This window comes from Symphalangus syndactylus, chromosome 13 (genome assembly GCF_028878055.3).
Source record: "Symphalangus syndactylus isolate Jambi chromosome 13, NHGRI_mSymSyn1-v2.1_pri, whole genome shotgun sequence".
Taxonomy (NCBI): domain Eukaryota; kingdom Metazoa; phylum Chordata; class Mammalia; order Primates; family Hylobatidae; genus Symphalangus; species Symphalangus syndactylus.
This window is the reverse complement of record NC_072435.2, coordinates 92566041-92586900: the sequence shown is the minus strand read 5'-3', so window position 1 is coordinate 92586900 and position 20860 is coordinate 92566041.

Sequence of the window (20860 nt, the reverse complement as noted above, 5' to 3'; positions counted from 1 at the left end):
TGGATAATTGGGAGAAAGAAAAACATGGCTATTAAAAAGTAGGGGATTTCCAGACCAAATGCGAGATGGAGTACAGATCAGCAAGAAAGAACACTAGCCTAAGGGAGTTCATCAGATCTGAGATTAAAGGCAAAGAATGGGTGCAGCATAGCCTAGTGGTAAAAGAAGTTGAGCCTTGGGTTTGAAAGAGCTGTGTGACCTTGGGCAAGTCACGTAAACCCTCACTGCCACAGCTTCTAGACCTGCAAAATGAAGGTAAAATGCTTTCATCATGAGAGAAATTATGAGGATTTAAAAAACTAGTAAGTGGAGTTGCTGAATAAATTATAGTAGTGGTTGTTGTCATTAAAAGGACTAATATTTATAATAGTATTATAATAAGGGCATCTGGGTTCTCTGAAGGCATTCAGGTCTGATGTATTCCATGAATTTTACCCCACAGAACCAAGAGAAATTTCCAAAGGGATTGCTCAAGTTCTACGGACAGAATCTAAAGAATCATAGAAACCTAAACACACATCCTAAAACAGAAGGCCAGCCAGCAAACGCACTTCTAATTATCAAGCAAGAATAGGAGAAAAGTGGAGTTCATGAACACAGCAGCTAACTGGATGGTTCCTAGAAAAGGAATGGTGATGGCCAAGACCAAAAAGTCATGACTGGCTGACTTCATTTCCAGCCCATTTCCCCAGTGCACACACATTTTTAAAATTCTAAATTGGCGGGCACAGTGGCTCACGCCTGTAATCCCAGCACTTTGGGAGGCTGAGGGAGGCGAATCACAAGGTCAGGAGTTCGAGACCAGCCTGGCCAACATGGTGAAACCCCATCTCTACTAAAAATACAAAAAAATTAGCTGGGCATGCTGGCAGACTCCTGTAATCCCAGCTACACAGGAGGCTGAGGCAGGAGAATCACTTGAACCCAGGAGGTGGAGGTTTCAGTGAACCGAGGTCGCACCACTGCACTCCAGCCCGGGCGACAGTGCGAGACTCTGTCTCAAAGAAAAAAAAATTCTAAATCAGGTTTCTAGACCAGAATATAAGTGACAATGAGCTCCATTAGGGTAGAGACAGCATCTTGTTTGTTCACTGCTGAGTCCTCAGTGCCTGTCACACAGTAGGCACTCAGTGATGCCTGATTGAATGACTAGATAAATAAGTCAACAAATAAATACATGAAATAGAATAGGCCAGCTGGATCTATATTTCTATAAGACATTCAACAGAATATTATAATATCCCTGTAGATAATATAGCAAAATAGAAAGATGGAAGTTGCCTGAGGGAGATTCGTAACTGGAGGAAGCCCTGTACCCAAAGGGTCGTGATTAACTGATTCATGCCAATTACACAAGCAGCTGGCTTTAGGTTCACTGATTTCTCCATGGCTCTGCTCTACTCAATATGTCAGTATGTCTGGGATGAAGACATAGAAGACAAATTCATCAATTTTACTAATGACCTGGAGTTAGGAAGGCCAATGAATACACTGTAAATTAGAATTTGTATTTAAACATATTTCAATAGGTTGAAACAGTAGACCAGATTGGCAAGGGCGAAGTGTTTTAGCATAATGGCTCATATCTGAATACTACATTAAATTATATGAAACGTTTCTGCAAACCTTATTTTGCGTAGTCCTCACAATAGCACTACAGTGGGTTGCATGGTGCCCGCCAAAAGATATGTTCACCCAGAATCTGTGAATGTGACTTTATTTAGAAAAAAAGTCTTTGCAGATGTAATTAAGTTTTAGATCTCAAAATGAGATCATCCTGGATGAAGTGGGCCCTAAATCCAATGACAAGAGTTTCTCTATAAGGCCACGCATGGTAGCTCACATCTGTAATCCCAGCACTTTGGGAGGCGGAGGCAGGCAGATCACTTAAGGTCAGGAGTTCAAGACCAGCCTAGCCAATATGGTGAAACCCCATCTCTACCAAAAATACAAAAATTAGCCAGGTATGGTGGCACACACCTGTAATTCCAGCTACTGTGGAGGCTGAGGCAGGAGAATAGCTTGAACCCAGGAAGTGGAGGTTGCAGTGAGCCAAGATCACACCACTGCACTTGGGCGACAGAGTGAGACTCTGTCAAAAAAAAAGAGTTTCTGTAAGAGAAGTGAAGGAGATAAGACACAGAGGAGAAGGTGAAGTGCCTATGAGACAGAGACTGGAATGATCTATTGACAAGCCAAAGAACATGAGGTGTTGGCAGAAGCCTGAGAAGCAAGGAAAGATGTGGACCATATTCTCCCTGGGAGCCTCTTGAAGGAGCCAACCTTGCCAACATCTTGACTTTGTACTCATTCTGAGAGAACACATTTCTGTTGTTTTAAGTTACCAAGTTTTTGCCACTTTGTTACTTTACTAGGAGACTAATTTCTAGAAAACTAATACAAATACTTTTCTTTTTTCACAAACAAGGAACCAAAGTCAGAAATGTGGCAGTTTTCCAAAAATTCTTTTATTTGACAAGTCTTTGTTGTGTCCCTACCATGGACCAGACATTATTCTAGATGTTGGGATTCTGCAGTAAACAAATCAGACTTGGCCCTAAGGAGCTTCTGCTCTAATAAAGGGAGACACAATAAGTAATGAAACCAAATTAATAAGTGACATGGCAGGCAGTGGCAAGTGCTATGGAGGAAAAGGCAGTAGGCTAAAGAGAACTGGGCATGCTATTTTCCGTAACTAGGTAAGGCGAGGGACTTCTCATGGGGGAACATTTAGCCAGAAACCTGAAAACACTGAAGAAATGGGGCAGACAGAAATCTAGTAGAAGAGCGTTTCATGTGGAGGCATTAGTGGGTAAGACCTAAACAGGGAGGTTACTTAGTCTGAGGAGCACAAAGAGTCCAGGGTGGCCAGAATGGAATGAACCAGGGGGAAATAGTGGGAGACAAGGGGAGAATCATGGGAGGGGAAGGGGAGAAAGGGATTGTATGGACCCCCGTAGGCATTGTTAAGTATTTTACCTTTTGCACTGAGTTAAACAAGAAGACGCTGGAAAATTTTAAGCAGAGGAAAAACATGGTCTAACATGATTTTAAGGGATCTCTCTGGCTGGCTTATTGAGAATGGGCCATACTGGGGCACAAGCAGAAGTGAAGAGACCCAGGAGGGGGCTGTGGCAACAGTCCATGCAAGAGTTGATGGTGCTTGAACCTTAGAAGTGATGATGGAGGTGGGGAGAAATGATCAACTTCTAGAGGATTTGACGGTGAAACTGGCAGGGATTTAAAGAGAGGAGTCAGGGCTGACTTCAAGGATCTGGGCTGAACCACTGGAAGGATGGGGTTGCCACTTACTGAGATGCGAAGACAATGAATTAGTGGTACAGCAGGAATTTGAACTCAGGTTACATGCGCCCTTGCCTAGTAGTCAGTACCATTGTCCCCAGATCCCACAGGAGTAAATTGGTGCTGTTCTAAAAGTAAAACCTTCACAAGGTGGAAGACTGGCTGGACCCTTCTATGATGCAGGGCAAGGAAAGACACCACAGGTGGGAACAGCCGGCATTCCTATGATCGGGCTGGTCAAGGACATCTGAGTCCCCCATGGGTCAAGGGGACGGACCAGGAGTCTGTCAAATGATCTCATGCAGACCCCGGGTGATCATCCACTTTGGAAGCCAGTACTCCACACCTGGTACCTTCAGTGGAACCCAACCTCACCACCCGTGTAGACCAGGGCCTCTGGAGACCAAGCCATTCTACCCAGTTCTGAGCAAAAGCCAGGAAATGCACCATCAGTCACATCTAAGCCAGCCCCGATCGATCACCCATTCATTCATCCAACACGTGTTTCCTGCCTGCTCCCATGTGTCAAGCTCTTTACTCTGGAGATTCATTGGTGAAGAAAACAGACAAAGCATCTGCCCTTGAGAAAAAATTAATAATAGAAAACACACTACAAACACATGATACATACATTTTAAAACCTTCACAAGTACGAGATGGGAAAAAGAGACTTAGAAAGATGATTTTAGCATCTGCATGATTAAAACTCATTAAAGTTGAGGACAAGCCCAGGTTAATTCACCATAGGATGGCATTGCCAAAAACAGGAATGCAATCTCTTATCTCCTGACAAGAATGTCTTTACAATAGTTTAAACCATAGTTGGTGACCACCAGGCCTGAAGTAGCCCATCCAGTTCCCAGAGCTACATTTTTAGAACAAAGAAAAACAGAAAAAAGACAAAGAATTCAGAGGAGAGCAGCTAGAACAGGAGGGTATTTCAAGATGGGAAGGTTGAGCAAGACAGGTTTGGAGAAAAGTACAGGCTGTGAGGAAAATGTTCTGTGAAATGGAAGATAACGATGTCTATTTCACAGGGCAATTGACAGGATTAAAAGTGATAATGTACTCGCAAATTCTCTACAAATGCAAGGCATCGTTATTAAAATTGAAGGCCTGTCATGCAGAAGAGGTTTCGGATGCATTCTGTGTGGCCCCAAGAGGTAGAGGCAGAACTGAGAGCTACAGCATTTCTGTTCAAAGTGGAGAAGGACTGTCCACAAATGGAAAAGGCTGGCTGGTTGGTGAACTGACTTCATCAAATCTGGATATGTTCAAAGGCTGACAAGCTGAAGACATGATTGCAATGTTAAAAGGGAATTCTCCCATTTAATGGTCTGTAAATTTTAGGTTTTTGTTTTGTTTTGTTTTTAAACAACTCTGAGGCTATAGTAGTAGTCTCAACTTTTTCTTATTGCTTCTGTATTTAGTCCTTGGCCACATTCGCCCTACAAAAAGATAATGTAATTCAATTCCCCCAATTAATCAGTAAAGCCACAGGTGACCTTCCCACAGAGGTCCAGTCATAATTATGCCACTTAAAGTAGTCTCCTGGTAGAACTTATTATAGAAGAGGTTAGAGAAGTTTATTCTAATTCATCAAAGGTCAACAATCAAATAAAAGCCAATACAGTATAATAATAATTATCTATCTCACCAAACCATAGTAGTATGTTTAAATGAGTGAAACTTTTCTTTTGAAAAAAGTGGAAACAATATAAATTATTATTAGATAACAAATAAACACCACAATGACGAAATGTTCTTGCTAGGGTAAAATAATTGAGATGATAGTTAGGCATAATTAGCATTATTTTGAGTCAATCATATTTCAATGAAAAGAAAACATATTTGGCTAAAAGGCTAGGATTTTGTTGTTGGCACTGTATAAATTCTTTCTGGTTCAGCTAGGTCACTCATTGTATTTGCCAATCAATTATTTTAGAGATGACTGGAGATTTCCATTTTAACAAAAGCCTATTTTTGCAAACAGCAGAGCTTTTAGAAGCTTCTCTCCTTGATGCGTCCGAGGTCTTTTCACTGGCTCTTGTCACTCTGTTTCTAATCCAACATATTTTATGACTATTTGCCAGTGTTACAGACAAGCCCACAACTTAAAATGGCAATAACAAGATGACAGTATTTAGAAAAAAATGATTACTTCCTCTGTTTTATTATAACACTTTCATATATTTGGCAGGGGAGGGGACAAAATTTTATCATAGCAAATAATCTTTTTTTATTTTCCCATATTATTCATCATGTTTAAATTTGCATTTATTTGTTAAATCAAATTCCTGTCTACACTGAATCCCCAGAAGGTTTTGTTATGTTTTTCCCACATCTTTTTAGAATTCTTAAGATCTTGGTAGAAAAAGAAAGGAATATCTTTATAAGTAAGAAAAGGTAGATCAGCAATAAAGGATCTAGAAACACAATATTGGACAAGTTTAGGCAACGGCTTCATGGAAGTAAAACAAGGAAATTAGAATAAACAAACAAATACACAAATCTGTGACTTCAGTCTTAATAATCTGAAAAGTTACAGTTTACCACAGTGAAATAGAGGCTGCATGGGGTGCATTTAAAATGTAGACTAGAACATGGTTTCCTACAAGGAGATGGGGATAGTTCTGCCAAAATATTCTGAAATGTGCTCAAGAGAAAAAAGAAGGCCCTAGAAGGGAAATTGCTAGCAAGAGTCACAGTTATAACTATAACTATGATATGTGTAACTGTGATATAAATAACAGAATAACAATGATCTCAGGATTTCAGCAATCAAAAAGGAAAATTACGTTTTTAGGTCTCTGATATCGTTATCCTAGGATGAGGAGCAGGGGTTCTCTAAAATAGTTATGAAAGGGAAAATAAAAATTTCACATAGATTTAAAAACCCTGGATTCTTCCTTGATAATCAATACTTTCCACAGAAGCCTAGAAAGATCAAAGATCCCCTTAGATATAAATTATAATAAAGACAGAATTTTCACAGTTTAAGTGATCTAAAGAAATACGATAATAGTTGGCATAAAAAATGATCTACAGGATGCTTAAAGTTAGGTAATAGCAGTTGCATAGCTCTTTCCATCTCTCAATGAACTTATCAATAATTTATCAGGAAAATGTCAAAATGTCCTTGTCAGGAAGGTACACAGGATAATGATACTTGTTTTTAAAAACAGTTCATGCAAGAGGCTGTAAAATGATAGTCAGGTGTTCGAGGCACACTTCCAACTCTTTCATCTAACCACCTACTTAAATGTTGTGGAACATAAATCAAGGAAAGCAACAGCTAGAAATCAGTCCCTTTAAAATGCAGTGTTTGACAGCTAAATGCAGAGGAGGCCTGGTCTTGTAATTGACATATTTCATCATTATTCAGTGGCAAAGGACTCTAAGAATATTTTGAAATGCTTGTTTTGCCATCACATTGCCCAGCTGATCACCATATAATCTCATTAGTTCAATAATGTTTTTTTTCTTTTTACCTCTGTCACCTCTTGTAAACAAGAGGTGTCATATTTTTATATTAATGAAATGTGAGCATGTAACTATAATGGGAATGACTTTTAACATGCACACTGGAATATTCGGCTAAAAGAGTGATATCTCCTTCAAGAAAATTGCAAAAACATTGTGACCGCAAGCAGCAAAGTAGCATTAAATAAGGAACCTGCCTTCTCATGCATTCAATTGGAAGTATAATTTATGGTTTGGATGGTTGAAAACAATTTTTTTTGCTTTGCTTTGTATTTTCAATAATCAGTGTTAGACTGTTGTTACTAATTTGGGTGAGAACAGTAGAGTTTCAGCTGCCATAAGCATATAGAGTAAAAAATATCTCCTTGAGATCAGAGGGTACTAATATATACATTATAAAAATTATACTCTTACTTCCTTGATAATTTTCCATCCATCCATTAATCCGTCCATCCATCCATCCATCCATCCATCCATCCATCCATCCATCCATCCATCATGCATCTCTTTACTGCTAACTATTAGGCACCAGCCACCATATTAGGCTGTGGTGGTATGTCAATAAATAAGAAATAAACTTTACCTTCAAGAAATTTGTAATCTAATAGTGTTGTGTGGTTCAAGGTCTAATCCATCAACATTCATGCAAATATAGTATCAATGAAATGAAGCCAACTCTATTGTGCTATATTTGTGTTAATTACTGAACTTAATGTTAAAGGAGACCAAAACATATGACCTGTTTACTATGAGCCATTTCTAGGTTCCCTCCCAGCTCTGTGAATGTTTGAGACTGCTAGTATAGCATGGTACTGAATGTGTATGGGCTGCAACTTAGATTCTTGTCCAAAACAATAATGGAGATGCTGTAAGAGCACAAATAATCAAAATTAAAGTCAAGGAATAAAATATAACAGAGGTTCAAGGGAGAGACCATACTTAATTGCTAGAAACCAGAATGTCTTCTTGGAGGAAGGAACATCCTGCTGTTGATACCACATGTTTTAGAAGAGTTAATCACAGTTAGAGATTTGATGTTTAATTTCTTTTCAAAAAATGATTCATTAATTAGATGAAATAATTCTCATTTCCAGACAGATGTCTATATTTCCTTACATAAAACAGAAAAGAAACTCCACACTTAACCCACTTCTCATTCTAATCTGCATCCTGAAGCTTTGTTGACTGGCAGTGTCAATAGCAGACTAACACCACTGAAGTATTTAGGACTGTAATTTTAAGGAAGGAAAAGAACGTATTTACCCACAAAAATAGCACAGAATGTATGAGTCAAGATTAAGCACATATCAGGGTAACATGCCAAACAAGAATATAAATGAACTGGAGATTAGAAAAATTACTTATTTTCATAGTGTAAAATGTATTTCTGGATGCAATGTGTATCAATAACCTTCACTGACTATTTACCTTGTACCCAACACTGTGCTAGGCACTGGGGATACAAAAATTAATAAAACCATATCTAAACAGCCTCTAAGAATTCACAGCCTAGGAAGATAATAATACGAATAAAAAATATCATAGGGTGGTATAGTAAAATGACAGTTTTGACATATATTAGCATATAAGATCATGAAATCTGAAACCAGCCTGTGTCTGAATCCCAGATCTGAAATTTACCAGGTATCTGACCCTGTACCTCAGTTTCCTTCTCTGTATAATGCGGATGATAATAATGTGTAGTAAGGTTGTTGTGAGACTAAATGAAGTCATTTATGTAGAGTACTTTAGAACAGTACCTGGCCCATACTAAGCACTACATATGCGTTAGCCATTATCATTATTACTCATAATCTCAAGAGAATATCCAAGCCTAAATCAAACGAGGAAAGTGAAAAGTTCCAGGCTTTCAATACCTGTACCTTTTCCCAGTAAAATAAGTAAAATATGTTCATACATAAAGGGGAACTCTTAGCTCCATACATACACACAAGCATCATTTTTACAAAGAAATGGTTGGTTTTTTTAGAATTATCAACTCAGTAGTATATGCAAGGAAGGGAAATATTTTAAATCTAGAGTCTGATTAATTCATGTCTAAACAGAGATCAGCTTTACAGAAACCAAAGCATAATTCAAATTTTGCCTCTTCACTTAAAAAAAAAAAAACATAAATGTGTATACAGATTAGCTCACCAAAGCTAGGTTTCAAATGGCTGCCACATCTGGCATAACAACTTTCTATACAGTTTCACAACCCAGTGTTCTAATGACATTGAGTTATGTAGATAACAAGTGTTTGTGCTTGAATTTGATTACATTGTCAGTTAGTGTGGCAGATTGTATTATCCGTCCCAAGTTTTCATCCCTCCCTCTTTTCCTGCTCTTTACCGTGTGACTTTTCACTTCCTCCCCAAAGAGGTTACGTATATTTCCTGACCTCCTGATGTTGGGTTTGGCCACGTGCTTTGCTTCGGTCAATAGAATGAGGGAGAAATGATGTTGTGCCAGGAACAAGCATAGGCCCCCAGAGGCCATGCTTGTCCATGCTAACCCTCTTGTGCCTCTACCCTGTTATGAAAACAGTCATACCTATGCTCATCTGCTGGTCCTCAGGGAATGAGAGGCATGTGCAACTCAGCTGCCCCAGATAAGCTCCCTTGACCCCAGCTCAGACTCAAGCACAGCCCCAGTTTATCCTCAGCCAGCTGAACAAGCCAGCTGACCTCCAGTGGGCTCATAAACAACATCAGCAGAGCAACCCGCAAAGCTGAGCCTAGATCAGCTGACCCCAACCAACCCAAAGGCAGTCAGTCACACTATGTGAATGAAGTATTTTATTTATTTTTTAATAAGCCATTGAGTTTGGGATTGTTTTATTATGCAATAAAAGCTAGCTCATAGAGTCACAATATTTTCAATTTATGTAACATAAAACCCAACCCTAACTGTCATAACCATTTTTAAAATGTATGGTTTTAGCAAAGTGAAAAGGCCAGGAATAGTTTCAGCTTTAGTTATAGCTGTACCCAGAGGTTCAATGTTCAACATGAATATCTCTACAAATTTCTCAGCATGCCTCTGGCCTTTGGACTCTCATGTGTCAGCTTTGTCCTGGGACAAAGCCACCCTCTTGGTGCCAAAATGGCTGCAGAAATTCTGGTCCTGCTATCTGCATACCTCACTTTGCATATTTCATCTTGAAAAAGAGGGAGGGCCTTCCTCCCAGCACTCCAAGCAAGAGTCCTGAGATTCATTCCTTCTTAGATCCTGGTGTGCTTATAAACTAATCAATGTAGCCAGGGAAAGAAATGCTTTGACTGACACATGCTATGTCATGGGTTCCCAACATGAAGAGAGAAAAGTTGAAACAAATTTACCAAGTTCCATGAATTTTTTCCAGTGTCAAGAGCTGTTGAGAAGGGGAAAGAGGGAAATAATTGTGGGACAAGCAGCTAGCAGTACACACAACAACACACTTCCTTCTTTGTAGTGCATTGTCACATTGTGTTTCAGATATCCCAAGCCTCAGATGATTACCCCTGCCAAATACTCTTTTAGTAATGTCAATAAATGCTACTTGTTTGAATTAACTGTATACATTCTGAGGTATAAAGATTTTTTTTTAGATAAAAGAAGTGTAAAGAGACAAAAAAAAAAAAAGAAGTTATAATGCCACCATTTATCCCCCAATAACTAGAAACAGCTTCTATTTGAAATCTCAGTACCACCTGCTTTGCATCTGCTGGACCGACTGAGAATGCAGGTCTGGCAAAGAGAAAAAATCCATTTTAAGTAGATCTGTGACAATACAGGGCAAGAAGGTCTTGAAATCCACCAAGGGTTTTAATCAATAAGACTGACAGCACAGAGCATGCCAGAAGCCAGGAAAAGGAGAGTTTGCAAAAAAAAAAAAAAGAAGCATTCAAAAATCAAGCCCACACTATAAGGTTCGGGTGACCAACCAGGGTCAGTGAGACAGAGGTGCATACCACCATCATTCTCTTCTGATCTAGGAAGGGTGAGAGAGGAAAGAGTTGATTAGCTCAGGGAAGGTTTTGTTCTGTCCTTTTAGATTCCAACTTTCCCAATCAGGGGAGAATTCTAAAACCCATTGTCTAATTTCAAAAGTTGGGTTTGAAAAACATGACAAGCTCTTTCTTTTTGTTACCTAATTCTCAGCTGTAAACCCAAGCTACTTGAGTGTGCATGCTTCATAAAAAGGCAAGAGGATTTAATTGAATTTTGCATGCCGCTTCTAAGTGGATTGCTGGGGTATACCAGGATTAATTAGTTTCATGTTGTTAATTCAATTCAAAGGTTGCTGATAAACTAAGACCATCAAACTCCATTAGGAGAAACAAAAACTTCTTAATTATGACAGCATATTTGGGGTTGTGGATAAGTTTTATCAGCATGTTAAAGTTCCAGCATGGTTTCCCAGGATTTGTGATAGAGCCACTCTAGTGGATCAGAGAGAACTCAATCATCTAAGCACTTGTTGCCAAATTTTCAAATTTGGTATCTTTAACAAAAAAAAAAAGAAAGAAAGAAAAGAAAAAAGAATCCTTGGTTTCAATGGCTCTTTCTGCCCCTTAGAACGTGAAATTCTCTTTTCAAACAAATAACCCTAGGAGAATAACTCCAGTCTTTCTGCACATATGCAGATAACCTGTACAGGGTTAAAGGTTGGGTTTTTGCTCCATCTCCCCAACTCCTTATGGTGCTGTCACGATCATACTGTCATGACCCCTTATACGTGGAAAAAAAAAAATTATCAGCAAAATATTTTATTTTGTGTAGAGAATGTTGAAAATATGATTGGCTACATGGTCTTGCAAATAACTGCTTCTCTTCCCCTGACACTTAGCAAAACCTCACCTTTCAATAAAAAACACGGTGAGCACACAAGCATGTTGGTGCACACACTCACCGGCTTAGCTTTTGGCTTGGATGTGCCTGTATACTGCGGTTGAGGATCTAGCTAACTTTCTCTTCAGCTTGCCATGTTGGATCCCTTTCGCATCTTTTTCTAGTGCAAGAGATTTCTCTGCATCTGAAACACTTCCCCCCCACACACCCTGCCCCAGTATGTGCACTTGGGCAAAGATACACACACAGAGAGACATACACACACACACTTCTAATAATTCCTCCCTCCTCTTCAGTTCTCAGTGCACCCTTCATCTCTCCTGGGACCTCTTTCTTAATTCTGAAGACTAGATTGGATGACATTCCTATGAGCCATCTCTGCATCTATGTTTAGCACTAATGCAGCAATTGAAACATTGTAATAGCCTGTAAATGATCACTAACTCTCCACAGAAATTAACTTTCTAAATGACAGGAGTATATCTCATTCATGAGTATATCTCATTCACGGTTGTATCACTGAACAGTGCAGAGCTTGACACACAGAAGGAATTCCATCAGCATTTTTTGAATACATGAATAAAGGCCAGAATGATCGCAAAATTAACTGTGGAACCTCTCCCTTTGTATATTGTTCCATCCTAGGTCATTCTATTAACAATCTTTACTTGCCCCTACCCACCAGCCTGGCACCTCTGTGGACTGATCAACCCACAGCAACTCCTCTGGCAGAGACTTTTATTTGGCCCCAGTGTTCATTCTTCCCTTTTTTCTCATAAAAGAACAAGAATTTTAGCTGAGAATTCTGATACAGAGTGGGCTTGAGGAAACATTTCTCATACTCCAGCTAAACTGGCCATTTGAATAAATTATAAACATTAAAATATAAAAGTAAAGCTACATGCAACTTCTAGGAAGTTTTCTTAAAAGGAAAAATATAGGCCCTTTCTGAATCCTCCCTCCCTCTTGCTACTAAAGATGTGGAAGTGATGGCTGGTTCTCCGGCAGTCATCTTGGACCAAGGAGACACATGCTAAGGACAGAAGAAGTCTGTACTGCTAACAGTTTTCTGGAACCATTACACTATTTACACCACACCATGACTTACTTCCAGGTTTCTTTTACATGAAAGAGAAGAAAATAGGTCTCAGTAAAGACACTGTTATTTCAGTCACTTAAAAAAAAATTATTTCTGTAGGTTATTGGGGAATAGGTGGTGTTTGGTTACATGAGCACATTCTTTAGTGGTGATTTGTGAGATTTTGCTGTACCCATCACCAGAGCAGTATAGACGGCATTCTGTTTGTAGTCTTTTATTCCTCAACCCCTTCTCACCCTTTTTCCTTGAGTCCCCAAAGTCCGCTGTGTCATTCTCATGCCTTTGCATCCTAATAGCTTAGCACCCACTTATGAGTAAGAACATGCAATGTTTGGTTTTCCATTCCTGAGTTACTTCACTTAGAATAATAGTCTCCAATCTCATCGAGGTTGCTGTGAATGCCATTAATTCATTCCTTTTTATGGCTGAGTAGTATTCCATTGTGTGTGTGTATGTGTTTGTGTACACACACACACACATATATATATATACATATATATATCACAGTTTCTTTATCCAGTCATTGATTGATGGGCACTTGTGTTGGTCCCACATTTTTGCAATTGCCAATTGTGCTGCTATAAACATGTGTATGAAAGCATCTTTTTCATATAATGACTTCTTTTCGTCTGGATAAATATCCAGTAGTGGGATTGCTGGATCAAATGGTACTTCTACTCCTAGTTCTTTAACGAATCTCCACACTGTTTTCCATAGTGGTTGTACTAGTTTACATTCCCACCAGCAGTGTAGAAATGTTCCCTGTTCACCATATCCATGCCAACATCTACTATTTTTGATTTTTGATTATAGACATTCTTGCAAGAGTAAAGTGGTATCACATTGTGGTTTTGATTTGCATTTCTCTGATCATTAATGATGTTGAGCATTTTTTCATATGTTTGTTGGCTATTTGTATATCTTCTTTTGAGAATTGTCTATTGATATCCTTAACCCACTTTTTGATGGGATTTTTTTTTTTCTTGTTGGTCTGTTTGAGTTCATTGTAGATTCTGGATATTAGTTCTTTGTCAGATGTATAGAGTGTGAAAATTTTTCCCCACTCTCTGAGTTGTCTGTTTACTCTGCTGACTCTTCCTTTTGCTGTGCAAGGCTCCTTAGTTAAGTCCCAGCTATTTATTTTTGTTATTATTGCATTTGCTTTTGTGTTCTTGGTCATGAAATCCTTGCCTAAGACAATGTCTACCAGGGTTTTTCCAATGTTATCTTCTAGAATTTTTATAGGTTCAGGTCTTAGATTTAAGTCCCTGATCCATCTTGAGATGATTTTTCTATAAGGTGAGAGATGAAGATCCAGTTTCATTCTCCTACATGTGGCTTGCCAATTATCCCAGCTCCATTTGTTGAATAGGGTGTCCTTTCCCCATTTTATTTCTTGTTTGATTTTTCAAAGATCAGTTGGCTGTAAGTATTTGAGTTTATTTCTGGGTTCCCTATTCCATTCCATTGGTCTATGTGCCTCTTTTTATACCGGTACCATGCTGTTTTGGTGACTGTGGCCTTATAGTATAGTTTGAAATCAGGCAATGTGATGCCTCCAGATTTGTTCTTTTTGCTTAGCCTTACTTTGCTATGTGGGCTTTTTTCTTTTTTAATTTCATATGAATTTTAGAATTGTTTTTTCTATTTCTGTGAAGAATGATGGTGGTATTTTGGTAGGAATTGCATTAAATATGTAAATTGCTCTTGGCAGTATGGTCATTTTCACAATATTGATTCTACCCATCCATGAGCATGGGAGTGTTTCCATTTGTTTGTGTCATTTATAATTTCTTTCAGCAGTATTGTGTAGTTTTCCTCTTCATCTCCTTGGTTAGGTATATTACTAAGTATTTTAATTTTTTTTTCTGTAGCTACTGTAAAAGGGGTGGAGGTCTTGATTTGATTCTCAGCTTGGTCACTGTTGGTGTATAGGAGAGCTACTGATTTGTGTACATTAATTTTGTATCCTGAAACTACTGAATTCTTTTATCAGTTCTAGGAGCTTTTGGATGAGTCTTTAGAGTTTTCTAGGTATACAATCTTATCATCAGCAAACAGTATGATTTGACTTCCTCTTTGCCAATTTGGATGCCTTTTATTTCTTTGTCTGATTGCTCTGGCTAGGACTTCCAGTACTACGTTGAAGAGGGTGGTAAGATGGGCATCCTTGTCTTATTTCAGTTCTCAGAGGGAATGCTTTCAACTTTTCCCCATTCAGCATTATGTTGGCTATGGGTTTGTCATAGGTGGGTTTTAATACCTTGAGGCATGTTCCTTGTATGCCAATTTTGCTGAGATTTTTAATCATAAAAGAATGCCAGATTTTGTTGAATGCTTTTTCTGCATCTATTGAGATAATCATGTGTTTTTTGTTTTTAATTCTCTCTATGTGATATATCACATTTATTGACTTGCATATGTTAAATCATCTCTGCATCCCTGGTATGAGACCCACTTGATCATGGTGGATTCTCTTTTTAATATGTTGTTGAATTTGGTTAGCTAGTATTTTGTTAAGGATTTTTGCATCTATGTTCATCAGGGATATTGGTCTGTAGTTCTTTGTTTGTTTGTTTGTTTTTTGGTTATAACCTTTCCTGGTTAGGGTGATACCAGCTTCATAGAATGATTTAGAGAGGATTCCTTCTTTCTCTATCTTGTGGAATAGTGTCAATAGGATTGGTACCAATTGCTTTTTGAATGTCCAGTAGAATTAAGCCAGAGTCCTAGACTTTTTTTTTTTTTTGGTAATTTTTTTTATTATCATTTCAATCTCACTGCTGGTTATTGGTCTGTTCAGAGTATCTACCTATTCCTGATTTAAGCTAGGAGGGTTTTATCTTTCCAGGAATTTATCCATCTCTTCTAAGTTTTCTATTTAATGCACATCATAAAGGTGTTCATAGTGTCCTTGAATGAGCTTTTGTATTTCTGTGGTGTCCATTGTAATATCTCCCATTTCATTTCTTATTGAGCTTCTTTGGATTTTCTCTCTTCTTTTCTTGATTAATCTTGCTAATGGTCTATCAATTTTATTTATCTTTTCAAAGAACCAGCTTTTTGTTTCATTTATCTTTTACATGTATTTTGTTTGTTTCTTTGTTTGTTTCAACTTAATTTAGTTCTGGTCTGATCTTGGTTATTTCCTTTCTTCTGCTGGGTTTGGGTTTGGTTTGTTCTTGTTTCTCTAGTTCCTTGAGGTGTGATCTTTGATTGTCTATTTGAGCTCTTTCAGACTTTTTGATGTAGGCATTTATGGCTATGAACATTCCTCTTAGCACCACTTTTGCTGTATCCCAGAGGTTTTAATAGTTTGTGTCACCATTGTCATTTAGTTCAAGGAATTTTTAAAATTTCCATCTTGATTTCATTTTTAACCTAATGATCATTCAGGAGAAGGTTATTTAGTTTTCATGTATTTGCATGGTTCTGAAGGTTCCTTTTGGAGTTAGATTTCCAGTTTTATTCCACTGTTGTCTGAGCGAGTGCTTGATATAATTTCAACTTTCTTAAATTTATTGGGGCTCGTTTGTCGTCTATCATCTGCTGTATCTTGGAGAAAGTTATATGCGCTGATGAATAGAATATATATTCTGCGATTGTTGGGTAGAATGTTCTGTAAATATCTGTTAAGTCCATTTGTTCCAGGGTAGAGTTTAAATCCACTGTTTCTTTGTTGACGCTCTGTCTTGATGACCTGTCTAGTGCTGTCAGTGGAATGTTGAGCTCCCCCACTATTATTGTATTGCTGTCTATTGCATTTCTTAGGTCTAGTAGTAATTGTTGTATAAATTTGGAAGCTCCAGTGTTTGCTGCATATATATTTAGGATTGTGATATTTTCCTGTTGGACAGGGCATTTTATCATTATATAATGTCTCTGTCTTTTTTTAACTGCTGTTGCTTTAAAGTTTGTTTTGCCTGATATAAGAATAGCTACTTCTGCTCGCTTTTGGTGTCCATTTGCATGGAATGTCTTTATCCATCCCTTTACCTTAAGTTTATGTGAGTTCTTATAAGTTAGGGGAGTCTCTTGAAAGCAGCAGATAGTTGTTGGTGAATTCTTCTCCATTTTGCAATTCTGTATCTTTTAAATGGAGCATTTAGGCCATTTACATTCAATGTTAGTATGAGATATGAGGTACTATTTCATTCATCATGCTATTTGTTGCCTGTATACTTTTTTTTTTTTTGTATTTTGTTTTATAGGTTCTGTGAAATTTGTGCTTTAAAGAGGTTCTGTTTTGATGTGTTTCCAGGATTTCTTTCAAGATTTAGAGCTCGTTTTAACAGTTCTTGTAGTGCTTGGCTTGGTAGTGGCAAATTCTCTCAGCATTTGTTTGTCTGAAAAAGACTGTATCTTTCCTTCATTTATGAAGCTCAGTTTCATCGGATACAAAATTCTTGGCTGATAATTGTTTTGTTTAAGGAAGCTAAAGACAGGGCCCCAATCCTTTCTAGCTTGTAGTGTTTGTGCTGAGAGATCTGCGTTAATCTGATAGGTTTCCTGTACAGGTTACATGATGCTTTTGCCTCACAGCTCTTGATTTTTTTCTTCATCTTAACTTTAGATAGCCTGATGACAATGTGCCTAGATGGTGATCTTTTTGCAATGAATTTCCAAAATGTTCTTTGAGCTTCTTGTAGTTGGATGTCTAGGTCTCTAGCAAGGTCCAAGAAGTTTTCCTCAGTTATTCCTCCAAATATATTTTCCAAACTTTTTTGTTTCTCTTCTTCCTCAGGAATGCAGATTACTCTTAGGTTTGGTCATTTAACATAATCCCAGACTTCTTAGAGGCTTTGTTCATATTTTCTTATTCTTTTTTCTTTGTCTTTGTTGTATTGGGTTAATTGTAAAACCTCGTCTTCAAGCTCTAAATTTCTTTCTTCTTCTTGTTCAAGTCTATTGCTGAGACTTTCCAGAGCATTTTGCATTTCTATAAATGTGTCCATTGTTTCCTGAAGTTTTTATTGTTTTTTATTTACGCTATTTCGCTGAAGATTTCTCCCCTCATTTCTTGTATCATTTTTTTTTATTTCCTTAAATTGGGCTTCACCTTTCTCTGGTGCCTCCTTGATTAGCTTAATAATTGACCTTCTGAATACTTTTTCAGGTAAATTAGGGATTTCTTCTTGGTTTGGATCCATTGCCGGTGAGTTAGTGTGATTTTTGAGGGGTGTTAAAAAACTTTGTTTTCTCATATTACCAGGGTTGGTTTTCTGGTTCCTTCTCATTTAGGTAGTCTCTGTCAGAAAGAAGGTCTAGGGCTCAAGGCTGTGGTCCAGATTCTTTTGTCACCCGGGATGTTCCCTTGATGTAGTATTCTCCCTCTTTTCCTATGGATGTGGCTTCCTGACAGCTGAGCTACAGTGATTGTTATCTCTCTTCTTGATCTAGCCACCTAGCAGGTCTACTAGGCTCCAGGCTGGCACTGGTGGTTGTCTGCACAGAGCCCTGTGATGTGAGTCACCTGTGGGTCTCTCAGCCGTGGGTACCAGCACCTCCTCTGGTGGAGGTGGCAGAGGAGTGAAATGGACTGTGTGAGGGTCCTTAATTTTGATTGTTTAATACACTATTTTTGTGCTGGTTGGCCTCCTGCTGGGAGGTGGTGCTTTCAAGAGAGCATCAGCTGTGACAGTAATGGGATCGGGTGGTGGGTGGGGCCACAGAACTCCCAACAGCATGTGCCCTTGGTCTTCAGCTACCAGGGTGGGTAAGGAAGGGCCATCAGGTGGGAGCAGGGCTAGTCGTGTCTGAGCTCAGAATCTCCTTGGGTGGGTCTTGCTGTGGTTGCTGTGGAGGATGAGGGTATGGTTCCCAGGTCAATAGAGTTATGTTCCTAGGAAGATTATGGCTGCCTCTGCTGTGTCATGCAGGTTGTCAGGGAAGTGGGGGAAAACTGGCAGTCACAGGCCTCACTCAGCTCCCATGCAACCCGAAAGGCCAGTCTCACTCCCACCATGCTTCCTCCCACAGCAGCATTGAGTCTGTTTCCAGGCAGTGGGCGAGCAGGGCTGAGAACTTGCCCCAGGCTACCAGCTTCCCAGCTACAAAAGCAAGTAGGGTTTTCACGCAGACCCCACAGGATTCATGCCCTCCCCCAAATTCTGGCCAGGAGACTTCTTGTTCAGTTGGAATTGTTACAAAATTCAGCTGGAGGTTTCCTTCTCCCTGTGGCCTTTTCCCAGTACTTCTGGCAGCCCTCCCCAGGGACCTCTGAGAGACAAGGCAGAAATGGCTTCCTAGGGGACCCAGAGAGCTGGTGCTCTACATGTTCAGATAAACTTCTCCAGTAAACTATGGAAATGATCCCTGAAAGTATAGTCTTCCAGGAATTTTTGATGTAACAACTCAACCAATCCTAAATATCACAGCCATACAGTCACAGACTTTCTACATCTATGCACAGGTCATATGGCCCATTCTTTGTTCTTCCCCTGGGTAAACATGGAGCAGAAGAGGAATTCATGTCTGGTTTGATTAGGAATTTTAAAATACTTTTTCCATATATAATTTTTCCCTGTGTAATAGACTTACCACTCCCCAGGTCTATGTAACCTCTCAGCCTCAGTAAAACTCTAAATTAAACAAAATTTGCCTTCTACCCTTCCAGCATTTTTCTCCCCCAAGAAAACGTGGTTGCAGGTGCCTTAAGAACTTTTTCCAGAAAATATACTTGCAGTTTTTCTAAGCCTTAAAAATTTAAACCAGTGTCTCTCAAAGAGTTGTCTCAGGTCTGCATCAAAATTACCTGGGCGTATTGTTACTCTGAAGAGTAACATGGAGTCTTGAGCCTTGAACTCCCTCAGTCCCACTCCTCAGAGGTGGAGCATCTGTGGTTTAGAAACTCTCTAGGTGACTGTAAGGAACAAAAAAGCTTTGGAGTCCACTGCTTTCAAGTACACACTAGAGGCCATTTTGGCTACCCCTCAGGTCACCTCTCCCACTACAGAGATACAGTTACCTCCCACCCATCTTGCTGAAACCAGAGCTTCAGAAATTCTACTGCCTTTCTGCTCAGAGTGTGGGCCATGGATTAGCAGCGTTGACATTCCCGGGTGGTTGTTAAAAATGTCCATCTTGGGCCTCACTTTAGATCTACCAAACTGGAATCTGCATTTTAACAAGCTGTCCAGGTGATTCCTAAGCAGGTGAGTATGGGGAAAGCACTAAGCTCCAGCACTGTGCCTTCTCTTGCAATACAACAGAGCCCTGCTCCATTCCCACAGCTTGGCTAAGGACACAACTTACACTGTGCACAAACCTGCCACTGAGGAGGCCAGTGGTGGAATCATTTACTGAGCATCTATTGAGGGCCACAGACAAGACAGTGGGAAGATGTCTGTAATGATTACTTTTATGTGTCAATTTAGCTAGGCCACATCATCCAGATATTTGGTCAAACACTAATCTAGATGTTGATATGAAGATATTTTTTAGTTGAGATTAACATTTAAGTCAGTAGATTTTGAGTAAAGCAGATTATCTTCCTTCCATGATGTGGGTGGGTCTTATTCCATCCACTGAAGTATATTAAGAGAATAACAACTGACCTCTCTTGAGGAAGAGGAAATTGTGCCAGCAGACAGCCTGTGGAGTCGAGCTGCAACATGGACACTTCCCTGCGTCTCCAGCCTTCTGCCCTACCCTGCATATGTCGGACTTGCCAGCCACCACAATGTGTGAGACGATGCCTTAAAATAAATCTCTCCCTGTCTCTGTCTCTCTCTCATATATAATATCACATATTTATATCTGTCTATCTATATCTATCTATCATCTATCCATCTCTCTGTCTCTATCTAATCTCCTATTGATTCTGTTTCTCTGGAGAATCCTAATATGCTACAGAACCAATGCAAATCTTTATCGCCATGCACTTTTCTCATCGCATTCTTCCATTTTTCCCTATCGCCTATGGAATAAATCCAAAACTCCTTAGCATGAAATTCAAGGTCTCATCTTCCACACACTGCCACATTTCTGTCTCATCAGGCTACTCGGTGTTTCAGACCAGCTTTCATGTCTCTGCTTGTTCCATCTCTCCCTGGCCTCCTGAAATCCTTCTCATCTCTGACCCATCTTCACTCAACAAATACAAACGCACAACTGTTTGTTGTTGAACGTTATCGAATAAAA